The sequence below is a fragment of the Cuculus canorus genome, chromosome Z, assembly GCF_017976375.1.
Source record: "Cuculus canorus isolate bCucCan1 chromosome Z, bCucCan1.pri, whole genome shotgun sequence".
NCBI lineage: Eukaryota > Metazoa > Chordata > Aves > Cuculiformes > Cuculidae > Cuculus > Cuculus canorus.
In genome coordinates this window covers 57,349,707-57,363,663 of record NC_071441.1, presented here as the reverse complement: position 1 = coordinate 57,363,663, position 13,957 = coordinate 57,349,707, and the positions used below count along the sequence as shown (strand labels likewise).

Sequence of the window (13,957 nt, the reverse complement as noted above, 5' to 3'; positions counted from 1 at the left end):
ATCATAGAATCCTTAGGTTTCCAGAGACTTTTGAGATCATCAGGTTCAACCGTACCTGTCCACTACTAAGTCATACCTCTCAGCACTCCATCTGCCCATTGGTTAAACATCTCCAGGGATGGTGATTCAACCAGCTTCCTGGGCACCCTCTGTCAGGGTCCAAGAACCCTTTCAGTGAAGAAGTTATTCCCAATGTCCAATCACAACCTCCTCTGGCACAGCCTGAGGCCATTCACTCTCATCCCATCACCTATCACTCCGGCAAAGAGACCAATACCCACCTCTCTACAACCTTGTTTCAGAACAACAAGGTCTTCCCTCAGTCTCCTCTTCTCCAGACTAAAAAACCCCAGGTCCCTCAGCTGCTCCTCGTAAGACTTGTTCTCCAGACCCTTCACCAGCTTCATTGCTCGTCTCTGGACACAGTCCAGGACCTCAATGTCTTTCTTGTAGTGAGGGGCCCAAAACTAAACACAGGATTCGAGGTATGGCCTCACCAGTGCTGAGTCCAGGAACCTAATCACTTCCCTGGGCCTGCTGGCCACACTGTTTCTGATACAAGCCAAGATGCCATTGGCCTTCTTGGTCACCTGGGCCACTGCTGGCTCATATTCAGTTGGCTGTCAAGGAACATCCCCAGGTCCTTCTCTGCCAGGCAGCTTTCCAGCTGCTCTTCCCCAAGTCCAAAGCGCTTCATGGGGTTATTGTGTTCCAAGATGGTGGAGTCTTGCTTTCCTGGAAATGGCTACATACCTGCACTTCCTTATTTTGCTTTGCTTCTATGAGTGGTGTTTATTTTCCCTGTTAAACTGCCTTTATCACAAGCCACAAGTTTTCTCACTTCTACCCTTCTGATTCTCTCTGTCATTCCACTGTGGGAAGAGTGATCAAGCAGCAGAGGGAGCCTCGCTGCCTACAAGGGCTAAACCACAAGAACACATAATACAATATGCTCTTAAAAACAAAGAATACAAATAATTAAACACAGGACTAACCCTGCTTCTGTTGAGGCAGATGGACAGCTACCTAACAAATCTGACAGAAAACTCTAGGGTCAGAAAAAAATGATCCTACAGTGAAGGCAGGAGAACGCTGCATGGAAAGAGGAATCTGCAGGTGTTCTTATGGAATATTACACAACTCTTCAGAAAAAAAAAAATATTATCAGATAACTTCCCATTTTCTGGGCATTCTGCCTGAATGCCTTCCTTCAGTGCTCAGAACTATAGACGACTGGAATCCTGTTTTAAGAAGAACTTTGAAGAACCCTCCCTAGTTTTTCCAATTTCAGCACCCAAGTTGAGTGTACAGATGTGCAGGACATTGATTTCACGTTGCCTTTCACCACTACTTTCCTCTAAAAGGACAATAAGGATGCATTGTGAACAGCAGAGGCCAGGCAGAATTCAAGGCACTAATGCTTATGAAGAACCAACACCCTGCAATTGCAGCCTCAGCCCCAACGATGTGTAATAATGCTATATTCTTTCCCCCTCCACTCCTATACCACTCTCGTGAGACCCCACCTGGAGTCCTGGGTCCAGTTCTGGAATACCCAACATAAGAAAGAGATGGGACTGTTGGAATGGATCCAGGAGAGACCACAAATTTGATTGAAGGGCTGCAGCACCTCCGCTACGAGGCCAGACTAGGAGCTGGGGTTGTTCAGCCTGGAGAAGAGAAGGCTCCGGGAAGAATTTAGAGCAGCTTCCAGTACTGAAAGGCACTCCAGGAAAGCTGGGAAGGGACTTTTTTTTTTTTACAGAGACACGTAGTGATAGGAAAAGGGGGAGTGGCTTTAAATTGGAAGGCGGAAGATTTAGGCTGGACGATTGGAAGAAATTCTTCATGATGAAGTTGGTAAGGCCCTGGCCCAGGCTGCTGAGAGAACTGATGGCTGCCTGATACCCAGAGGCGTTCAAGGCCAGGCTGGATGGGGCTTTGAACCCCCTGACCCACTGGAAGGTGTCCCTGCCCAAGGCAGGGGTTGGAACTGGATGACCTTTAAGGTCCTTTCTGATCCAAACTATTCTATGATTCTATAATTCAGTGCAAGATTTGTATTGTGTCACTCTATTAGTGCATGAGGCTACATTCCAGCTCATGAGGACAAAAAGAACTGTTCAATCAATATAATATTTGAAAATCAGTTGTGTAAAATGATCTTTAATTAGAGAATCAGATTTTCCTGACACTGTACATCACAAGATGAAGTCACAAGGACTTGACACAACATTATTTCATAATATGCCTGAAATTGCACTGTGATAGTTCCTTATAAACTGTTTTGGAGGAGATTTTGTGATGATTGTACTGGATTGTTGGGTTTCACTATATTCTGGATTGAAAGATGAGGTCAAGAAGACTGGCTGTCAATAGCCTCATCTCTGTACATACTAAGCAGTTACAGGACAAAGAATTTTTAATCTTTTTTAATGTCATCGTCTCTCAAGCAATCCCATGAGTCAGCTGGGAGAGAAGAAGGCCTCTGAAGACAGGAAAACTTGAAGATTATTAAAAGAACCTTCTCTTAGGAGAGACACCAAAGTAATTTGCAGGACTGCCGCAGAAGAAGAGAGAAAGAGAGAGACTGGAAAACCCTAGGGAAATGATTTTTACTTAGGCTACCATCAAAAGCTCCTAAAAAAAAACCCCTAGACATATGCATATGTGTCTAGTACTTTAAAAACACTTTTTTTTTCTCCACCCTTTGCTCTGAAGTAATAGCGACTTTCAGAAGGGCTCTCTGCTGTTAACTGAATGCTCCTGCAAAGAAGATGGACAAATCAGCTAGAAATCCAGTGAATCCATGCCTGTAGCTCAAATCCTCGTATGCAGAACGAGGTATTTCTAACCCTACTTCAGACTCCATGCAGAGGAGGCACACAAAAAGAGACCGGGGAAAGGTGAGAGGTCCATCCAGTTTCCTGTGACATCCCTGTTTCCACCAGCACCTTCCAGAATATACCCATCCAAAGAATATCACCACCCCAGACTGTTCTGAATCTAACACAGATACTCTGACTACACAGAAATATCCAAAACACAAGGATGCTACACAGAATCAAATAACACATGAACTGAAATGAGCACGCAGGGCTACTGAAGACATCCGTTCATCATCAAGAAGGATGGGATGTCATCCAGAGGTATCTGGATAAGTCGGAGAAGTGGGGCCGTGAGAACCTCATGAGGTTCAACAAGGCCAAGGTCCTACACATCTGGGTCAGGGCAATCCAAGGTTTCAATACAGGATGGGGGCAACGCGATTGACAGCAGCCCTGTGAAGGGCTTGGAGTGCTGGGGTATGGGAAGCTCCACAAGAGCCAGCAATGCGTGCTGGCAGCCCAGAAAGCCAACCCTGTCCTGGCCTTGAACACTTCCAGGCAGAGGGCATCCACAACTTCCCTGGGCAACACGGGCCACTGCCTCACCATCCTCATGGGGAAGAATTTCTTCCTAAAATGCAATCTAAATCTTCCTCCTTCCAATTTAAAACCGTTCCTCCTCATCCTATCACTCTTGTATCATCGCTCTTGTAAAAAGTCCCTCCAGAGCTTTCCTGGAGCTCCTTTTACTACTGGAAGCTGCTTTAAGGTCTCTCCAGAGTCTTTTCTTCTCCAGGTTGTACAACTACAACTCTCTCAGTCTGCCTTTGCATGGGACGTGCTCCAGCCCTCTGATCACCTCCATGGCCTCCTCTGGACTTGCTCCAACAGTTCCAGGTCCTTCTTATGTTGGGTATTAGGACTCCAGGTGGGGTCTCACAAGAGCGGAGTACAGGGGGAGAATCCTCTCCCTTGCCCTGCTGGCCACAATGCTTTTGATGCAGTCCAGGACACAGCTGGCCTTCCAGGCCGTGAGCACACGTTGCCAGCTGTTGTCAAGCTTCTCATCAATCTGCACTCCCAAGTCCTCTCCACTTAGCTGGCTGGTAAAGACCATTAAAATCACAGAGTCCAACTGTCAGCCCAGCATTGCTATGTCCACCACTGAACCATAATCCTAAGCACCGACACATCTTTAAATCCCTCCTGGGATAGTGATTCCACCACTTCCCTGGGCAGTCTTTTCTAATGCTTGACAACCCATTCCATGAAGAAGCACATATCTTGTATAAATATCACAATATCTTGTATAAATCCCCCTGGCACAACTTGAGGCCATTTCCTCCGATCCTATCACTTGTTACATAGAGAAGAGACCAGCACCTACCCCACGACAATCTCTTTTCATGGAGCTGCAGTGTCCCCTAAGCCTCATCTTCTTCAGACTAAACAGTCCCAGGTCTCTCAGCTGCTCTTGGAACCCCTGGGCTCCAGACAATTCCCCAGATCTGTTCCCCTTTTCTGGACATGCTCCAGACCCTCAACGTCATTTTTGGAGTAAGGGGCCCAAAACTGAACCCAGGATTTGAGATTCAGCCTCTCAAGCGCCAAGCAGAGGGGGTCAATCCCTTCCCTATTCCTGCCGGCCACAGCATGGCTGATCCAAGCCAGGACGCTGTCAGCCTTCTTGGTCACCTGGGCCACTGTTGGCTCACGTTCAACCACTGTCAACCAGGACCCCCAGGTCCTTCTCTGCCAGGCAGCTTTCCAAACACGTTTCCCCAAGCCTGGAGCTGCATGGGGTTGTTGTGGCCCAAGTGGAGGACGCGGCACTTGGGCTGGTTGAACCTCATCCCACTGGCCTTGGCCCTTGGATCCAGTCTGTCTAGTTACCTCTGCAGAGCCTCCTTGTCACCAAGAATATTGACGCTCCTACTAATGGCATCACCTGCAAACTCACTGAGGAAGTGCTCTATCTTGTCAACCAGACAGTTGACAAAGACATTAAACAGAGTTGGCCCCAACACTGAGCCCTGAGGAACACTACTTGTGACCAGCCACCAACTGGATTTAGCTCCATTCACCACAACATTGTCATAAAGATGACAATTAATCCGACAGTTTAATTTTCACATGTGATTTGAACTCCAAAAGAATGAACTAGGGAGGAACTGTTGTCTTTTTATTCTAGATTCTTTTGCCTTATCAACACTTTTTATTTGCTATGCTATTAAGTAGAGTTACCCTTGGGAAAATTAAATCCTACCATTTACATAAACTACTTCAATAAAGTTGAACAGATGAATCTAATGGTTTGGTTCAGCCTCAAGCCTGAACACATGGTCCTGGTCGTAACTGTTCCAACACAAGGTTAAAAAACTTCACCACTTATTCTAAACCAATCTTGTCAAATTCTTTGTCTATTTTGCGGAACACATTGCATTTACTACCTGTTTGAATGAATCCCTGATAAGGAGGAGGAGAACTATCCTAAATGTTGTAGGTGCAGAAGGTATGACAGAGCAGAGTTCAGCCAAGTGTGCTGCCAAACTCAAAGGTGCAGATAAAAAGCAGCAGATGAGTAGAAAGAAAGAGACTGAAGATGAAACCTAGTTTGATAAAAAAGCATCACCAGAGATTCGTGGTTTTTGCTTGGAAGGTTCATAGTTTCAGGCCACACAGGCCCAAAAAAATCAATCAGTATTACTTCCTATTAAACAGAGGCCTTTCATTCCCTTCAGCTATCGCCAAGACAATTAACTTGTGCTTAACCACACAGTTCTTCTAGAAAGGCACCCAATCCCAAACTCCAGTTATTAAGAGCTGAAGAGTCAATCACTCGCTGTGATATGAAAGACAGTGACTAGCCTTTCAGAATACTTTATTTCCAGTGTGAATTACTCTGGCTTCAGGTAGAAGTTTAATTAGAGGCTACCATCATGTCCTAACTCTTTCTTCTGGTAACCAAACAAGCTTAGCAGAGTCTCTAAGACATTTTGATTCTCACTCACAAACATATTTTTTTCCTGTTTCTCTGTCCCCTTCTATACTTTAAATGCTAACTGACAGCAATTTGCAAGACAAACTCCATGGGACAAACACCACTAGTGCAGCAGCTTCTCAGAATTCCCTCATTTTTCCTGATGCCTGTTCCAGTTCTGAAAATCTGACCCAATTTTTTAATTCAGTTCTTTAGACTGTTGGCCTGACTCGCCAAATAACAGAATAATACCAAATAAATTATTTACTCAATATTGTTTTACCAATCTTGAGTTTAAAACAAATGTCTCTAGTAATGATTTCACATGAACCTCATGAGGTTCAACAAGGCCAAGGGCAAGGTCCTGCACCTGGGTTGGGGTCAGTTTCGCTACAGGAGGTAGGAATGATATGAGTTAGAGCAGCCCTGAGGAGAAGGCCTTGGGGTCCTGGGGGATGAGAATCTTTACAAAAGCCAGCAATGTGTGCTCACAGCCTGGAAGGCTAACCATGTCCTGGTCTACGTCAAAAGCAGCATGGCCAGCAGTGCGAGGGAGAGGATTGTCCCCCTCTACTCTGCTCTTGTTATCTTCTAGGATCTCTTTATTATTCCAAATATTACTGAAAATGAGTAACAAAGGACTTCTCTTAAAACTTCTTGTATCATTTTTTGTGTGCCAACTTTAATAAATAATCTCTTTCAGAATATACAGTGACTAACCATTAAATCACAGGAAGCAGTGGACTCCTCATAACTCTTCCAGACTGCAATTGGATGCCTTTTTAGAAAGAATGCTGCTGTTAAACACAACTTATTGATTTGAATACAACGGTAACTGAAAAATGTAAAGGCTACAACAGAGTTTATCAATAAAAGAACAGTAATTACAGAACAAGGGTAAACAATCCATTGCTTTATTCTGCCTTCATGTCACCTTTTATCAGATGGAAAATGCCTGACCCTAAAAAGTCATGTAAACAAAATACATGTGCACTAAGGTCTGTCCATGCTAAAGTCCTCATTTTCATGTCAACTTCTACAGCAGTTGATGACATGGCTTCCCAAAACTACATGGAAGTGAACACAAGGAAAGCAAACATGCATTATATAGTGTGCACACTCAATGAGTGCAACAAAAGGTCTCTGAAAAGCACATTGTAGGCAATACGAATATACTACCTGTTCCTGTAGTCCTGTGATCAGGACTGTGTGGGAGTCCTCAGCTCAGGAAGGACATGGATCTGCTGAACCAAGTCCAGAGGAGGCTACAGAGATTACATGAGGGCTGGAGTACGTCTGCTATGAGGACAGGCTGAGAGAGTTGGGATCGTTCAACCTGGAGCAGGCCGCATGGAGACCTTAGTGCGGCTTCCAGTACTGAAAGGGGCTCCAGGAAAGCTGGGATGGGGTTCTTGATCAGGGAGTGCAGGGATAGGATGAGGGTGAATGCTTTTAAGCTGAAAGAGAGGAGAGTTAGATTAGATATTAGGGAGGGTGGTGAAGCCCTGGCCCAGGTTGCCCAGAGCAGTGGTGGCTGCCCCATCCTTGGAGGTTCAAGGCCAAGGTGGATGGGGCTTTGAGTGCCCTGGTCCAATGGGTGTTTCTGCCCATGGCAGGGGTGTGGAACCGGATAGGCTTTGAGGTCCTTTCCAACCCAAACCATTCTGTGATCCTATGGTTTTCTCACACAACTGACAAATTTCAATAAAATCTGCACTGAAACAGCATCACCTTTGAAGTATCCTTACATAAATAAGGATTCTTTTTTGGCAATGAGATGAAAGCTGTAAATTCACATTAGTGGTATAAATACAGGACAAAATGAATCTACAAAGAAAAATATTGTACCAACTACCAAGAACAAGGGCAACACGGCAAAAAAATGTTGGATGGATCCATATGCTAATGTAGCAAACTCTCCAATCCTTTATGTTTTTAACCCACTCCCACATGAAAGCAGAGGAAACATTTCAGTTACAACAGCTTGACATGGGACACAGTCCAAAGATGCAAAACTCTTTTGTCCTGAATTCCTTGAGGTGGAGAAGGCCAAAAAAAAGGAGGAGAAAGGAAATCTTACGCGAACCCAAATTTTCAGAATCTCCATGCTTTGTTATTTAATTCTGCTGCAAACCATGAAAAAGAATATGGAAAAAAAACCACCAAGAAAATGTGGAGAGAAAGCAGATGAAGAGTAATTTTACAAAGAAAAAAAACAAATTTGATTCTAAGACATCAGCAATGCTAGACAAAGCATATGCTTTCTTGATGTAAATGAAGTTTAGCAGATTTGGTACAAATCTGGAAGTTGAAACAAAAAAAATCTAGTCAAAAAACTCAAATATGGGGAACGGGATGGGGGACAGAAAGTCATCCTTGGAGTTACTAAAAGCTAACAGCACCTAAAAACTGAAGCAGCATGAACTCCACATCCAAAACAATTTGAAATTAGAGCTCAAGTGTTTAAAACCAAGTCCAGTATAGCACAGAAATATCCTTATGTTCCTAGTAAATACCCAGTTGTTAACCACCATAAGAATTAGATATGGGCTTCAAACCGTGTGGAAAGCAACAACCACAGTAAGTCTATGCCTAAAAATTACTCAACTTCACAACAGTCCTCTTTCTTGCAAGAATCAGCTGAAGCAAATTTCTCCATTCCAATGAATACACAATTTGAGTCACTGCCTCTGAAACTTTACAAGCGATAATCATAGAATCACAGAATTAAGACCTCTAAGGTCATCCAATCCAACCATCAGCCCAACACCACCATGCCTACTAAAACATGTCCCAAACTCTCGTGGCCACAAGTTTTTTGAACCCCTCGAGGGATGGCAAGTCCACCACTGCCCTGGGCAACCTCTGCCAGGCTTGGCGACCCTTTCAGTAAAGAAATTTTTCCTAATGTCCAATCTCAATCTCCTCTGGCACAGCTTGACTTAGTATTTGTCATTTCAGAGAAGAGACTAGCACTCGCGTCCCCACAACCAGGAGCTGCAGAGAACGACGATGTCTCCCTTCAGCCTTCTCTTCTCCAGACTAAACAGACCCAGGTCCCTCAGCTGCTCCCATAACTCCTCTGATCCAGCCCCCACCCCATCTCCGTTCCTTTCTCTGGATGCACTCCAACCCCTCAATGTCCTTGTTGCAGTGAGGGACCCAAAATTGAACCCAGCATTCAAGATGCAGCCTCACCAGCACCACATCCAAGGGGGTGATGATCCCTTCCCTGCTCCTGCTGAAACCACCATGGCTGATCCAAGCCACGATGCTGTTGGCCTTCTCGGCCACGTGGGCCACTGCTGGCTCATGTTCAGCTCCTGTCAACCAGCAATGCCAGGTCCTTCTCTGCCAGGCAGCTTTCAAGCCACTCCTCCCCAAGCCTCGAGCATTCCATGGGATTGCAGTGACACAAGTGCAGGACCTGTTACGAATGAGTATTATCGCAAGCTACTATAGTCTGGGAAAGGGAAAATCCACAATTTAGAAGTAGGATATAGTTTCAAAACTATTTATATAATGTTGCTCAAAATTTTAAAATAAGAACTGAAGAAACAAATTAGTGAACAAGATCCTGGACAAAACTCCTTTTAGGAAAATTATTGCCAGCAGGCTGGGGACGTGATCCTTCTCCTCTACTCTGTGCTGCTGAGACACATCTGGGGTGCTGTGTTCAGTTCTAGACTCCCTAGTACAACAGAGACACAGACATACTGGAGTGAGTCCAGCGAAGGGACACAAAGACATTTAAGGGCTTGCAGCATCTGACACCTCCAAAGAGGCTGAGAGAGCTGGGATTATTCAACCCAGAAGACTCAGGGTTGTGGGTGGGGTGCAGTCTTATCAGTGTATATTAAATGCCTGATGCGGAAAAAGAAAGATCACAGAGCCAGAGGCTTCCCAGTAGTACCCAGTGAGAGGGCAACAGGCAAAGGGCAGAAATTGGGCATTTGAACATCGGGAAAAACTTCCTTGCTCTAAGGGTGGTCAAACACTGGAACACACACAGACAGACAGAAGTTGCAAAGTCTCTGTCTATGGAGCTATTTTTACCTGAGACATTTGCTCTCAGTGATCCTGATCTGGGCACTGGGGTTGGACAAGACAATCTCCAGAGGTCCCAGCACTCTCAGCTAATCTGTCATTCTGTGAAGACATGAAATACTGAAACTGCACAATAAACGAATATGCAAAAAGTATGTGTGCATGTGTGTGTATATATATGTATTTACATATGTTAGTTACCTCCCACAACAGCAACAAACAGCTCACAAGGGATGTGAAAATCACTATGAGCAGCAGCACATGACTGAGCAAGAATTAGAGCTCATGGTCTCAGGGCTTTCAGTTTTGAGTTCTTAAGAATTTCTATCTGATTCTGACTATTCTGACTCTCCAATTTGTGTGAAACAGCCAAAATTTATCGTCATGAAACTGTCAAAATCACCAGAGCCACAGCATGACAAATTTGTGAAAGCTGACAACACTGGATATTACTCATTCTATCAACAATCATTCTTTTAAGTGTACTAAAACATATTCAACCAGGTTAAAATCACCCTGCAGAAGAAGAAAATCTTGAAGTGTCCATATTGTGTTCAACACATAGAATCATAGAATAGTTTGGGTTGAAGTGGACTCCAAATATCATCCAATTCCAACCCCTGCCATGGGCAGAGACTCCTCGCACTGGATCAGGGGCTCAAGGCCCCATCCAACCTGGCCTTGAACACCTCCAGGGATGGGGCAGCCACCACTGCACTGGGCAACCTGGGCCAGGGCCTCACCACTCTCTCATCATGAAGAATTTCTTCCTAAAGTCTAATCTAAATCTCCCCCCTTCCAATTTAAAGCTGTTCCCCCACATCCTATAACTACAGGCTCTTGTAAAAAGCCCCTCCCCAGTTTTCCTGGAGCCCCTTTCAGTACTGGAAGCTGCTCTAAAGTCTTCCTGGAGACCTCTCTTATCCAAGCTGAACAACCCCAACTCCCTGAGCCTGGTCTCACAGCCTTTGGATCATCTTCATGGCCTCCTCTGGACCTGCTCCTCCTCTTCCATACCCTTCTTATGTTGGGGATTCCAGAAATGAACACAGGACTCTAGGTGGGGTCTCAGCAGAGCAGGGTCGAGAGGCAGAATTTCCTCCCTCACCCTGCTGGCCATGCTGCTTTGGATGCAGCCCAGGACGTGGCATGTTTAAATATGTCCCTTCTAACTATACATCCCAGAAGAATAATTACCCTTATTGCAAGAGCGCAGTGCTGGTGACGCATGTTCTGCCTATGATTCACCTCAAAATCTGGGATTCTTTTTTCTGGAATTATTGCTAGTTTGTATTTATGTAGGGAACTGTCTCATTTAAGCACAGAACTTTGCATTTGTCCTTTTAAACAGCATTATTTCTTTTACATTTTGTTTCTCTAATTTTTCTAAGCCATTTGAAATTCTAAATTTATTCTTCACAGAACTTGAATCCTCTCCCAGCCTGGTACTCTCTGTGAAATTAATAAATGTACTCTCTACTCCACCATCATCCAAGTCATTAACAAAACTAAGGCGTAATCAAATTTGTTTTTTTTTCCATTGCACTTCTGGCTTTGTCAAGGCACCAAATGAAAGTGCTCACTTGATAAGGAGCCATTCAAGTTTTTGTCTGGCCTTCCTCTCTTCAGCTTTAAGTACGACCCTAATGTTTCTTCCATCCTCAATCTCTCTTCCCCCATATTTAAGTGCCTCTCAATCACCCTCTCCTATTTCTTCCACAAGCTCCCAGTCCCACTTGGCCTCATCCACCACCTTGAGAGCTTCTAGTACCATTCCACTCCCTCCCCAAGCTGTCCTTGTTGGTCCTTTCATTTCAAGGGCTTTCACAGAGATGCTGCCAACTCAATGCCTCATTCCAAACGTCCTCTTGTCCACTCTACTCCAGTCCCCTGGTTTCACTCATCCTGCTCTTACAGAACGAGCATGGGGATAACAAAGCCACTGAGAATTTTCCTCAAACTGCCAGTTGTCCACTTGCACTGGTCACTCTCAGCACAGTTCCTTGGTAGAACAAGCATGTTCTGTTGTTCTGTGGTGCTGGTGCATGTGTCCAAACAGCAAAGAGGGTCCAACATGTCTTGCACAAGTAGAATCATTGCAGATTTCACATTGTAAAACTGAGGTTGATACTTGACACACAAGTAGACCTTGCCAAGTAACATGTTTCTTATCCACAATACAGAGACACTAACACTGGAAGGGACCTTTGGAGGTCAACTCGTCCAGCCTCTTGAAAAAGTAGGTCTGATCAAAACAGGCTGCTTGTCTAGTAAAATTCTGAACACGTGCAACAACAGTGATTCCACAGCTTCTCTGGGCCTCATTCTCATGTTCACCCACCCTCACAGTAAAGTTCTTAGGCTGTCTACCAACATTTCCCATAAAATAAAGCATTAGGAGATGTTTGTCTGCTATCCTATACGGCTACAGATCAGCAGATAAATGCCATTAGGAAGAAGCAAACAAAACAGAAGTACTACATTATCTACACCACGTGCCTTTTCTGGAAAACTAGACAGTTTCATACTAGGACATATAACACTTTTTTATATTCCTGTTAGAAGTGATCTCTAAAGATCCCAATTCTTGGGAATTTTCTAAACTACGTTCTTTTAAATGCTTCCTCTGCACATCACTGGGTAGACAAAACTCGAGTGTCTCAAAGGAACACTCTACTAGCTTTGAAAAATTCCATTCCTGTCTGATACAAACCAGATGCTGGTTTTGTCTCTCATCCCAAGAAAGTGCAACCCAGGTATGGGTTGCATTCAGGAACTGGCTTTCTCATCTCCTAGAATCATAGAATGACCTGAGTTGGAAGGGACCTACAAGGATCACCGAGTCCAACAGGACACTCCAACATTCATACCGTGTGTCTAAGGGCACTGGCCAAATGTTTCTGCAATACTGTCAGGCTTGGTGCAGCCACTGCTTCACTGGGGAGCTGTTCCAGTGTTCTGCCACCCTGTAAGGGAAGAATGTTTTCCTAATGTCTACCCTAATCCACCCCTGGTGCATTTTCCAGCCTCTCTCTCAGGTCTTATCATTGGTTGTCAGAGAGAAGAGATCGGTGCCTCTCCCTCCCCTCGTGAAGAAGCTGTAAACCACAATGGGGTCTCCCCTCAGTCTCCCCTTCTGCAGCATACTTCTATCCCTCCCCTGTTCTCTCAACTAACCACGTCACACAGGCAGTAATTCAAACTTCTGGTTATTTTGGTGTGGTCCTCTCACAATTGCTCCTTAGGGATTTATCCTAACTTTTAAGACTACATAAATATTCACCAGAAAGAAAGACAAGGAGAACAGAACTAACAGAACAAAGAATGAAAAGACAAAAACTATTAAAAAAATCTTTAATTGCCCACAGAATGATGTTGGGAAGATAATGCACAAGAAATGAAAGCACTCCTGCAGGAACATTCATTCCACCTATCTCATATTAGTGAAGCTGTTGGGATGATTGACATGAATGTAACACTAGAAATCAAGACACAGAACCTATTTAGAAAACGCAACAGTTGAGAACAAATTGCACTATGTGCCAAAAATGTCCTTGCCTGTTTCTGAGTCACTCACAACAGCAAATCATATCACAGAATTATTTTGTTTGAAAAAGACCTTTAGGATCATAGAGTCCAACCATCGATCCACCCCTGATAAGTCCATGATTTGACCATGTCCCCAGGTACAACATCTACTCATCTTTTAAATAACTCCAGAGATGGTGACTCCACCGCCTCCCTGAGCATCCTTTTCCAATGCTCGATAACCCTTGCAGTAAAGAAATTCCTCCTGATATCCAACCTAAATCTCCTCTGGCTCATCTTGAGGCCATTTCCCCTCATCCTGTCACTGGCTACCAGAAGAGACCAGCACCCACTTAACTACAACCTCCTTTGAGGTAGTTGCAGACAGTGATGAAGTCTCCCCTCAGCCTCCTCTTCTCCAGACTAAACAACCCAAGCTCTCTCATGCACTCCTCACAAGGCTTGTGCTTTAAATCCTTCACCAGCTTTATTGCCCTTCTCTGGATACAGTCAGCATCTCGATGCCCTCCTTGAAGTGAGGGGCCCAATACTGAACACAGGATTTGAGATGCGG

At 44.5% G+C, this 13,957-nt stretch overlaps 1 protein-coding gene across 8 annotated transcripts in view; it reads right to left on the bottom strand.

Moving 5' to 3' along the window:
- FAM172A (family with sequence similarity 172 member A) overlaps window positions 1–13,957 on the bottom strand; it is a 309,719-nt gene that overhangs the window by 284,258 nt on the left and 11,504 nt on the right. For 2 of the 8 annotated variants that reach the window (XM_054053578.1, XM_054053579.1), the window contains exon 2: window positions 6,988–7,265. The exons of 5 other annotated variants lie outside the window; for them this stretch is intronic. The gene's annotated coding sequence lies outside the window, so the exon portion shown is untranslated. Of the gene's footprint in view, window positions 1–6,987; window positions 7,266–9,006; window positions 9,030–13,957 lie in introns of those variants that run through there. One more of the 8 variants, XM_054053581.1, reaches the window with a different exon arrangement.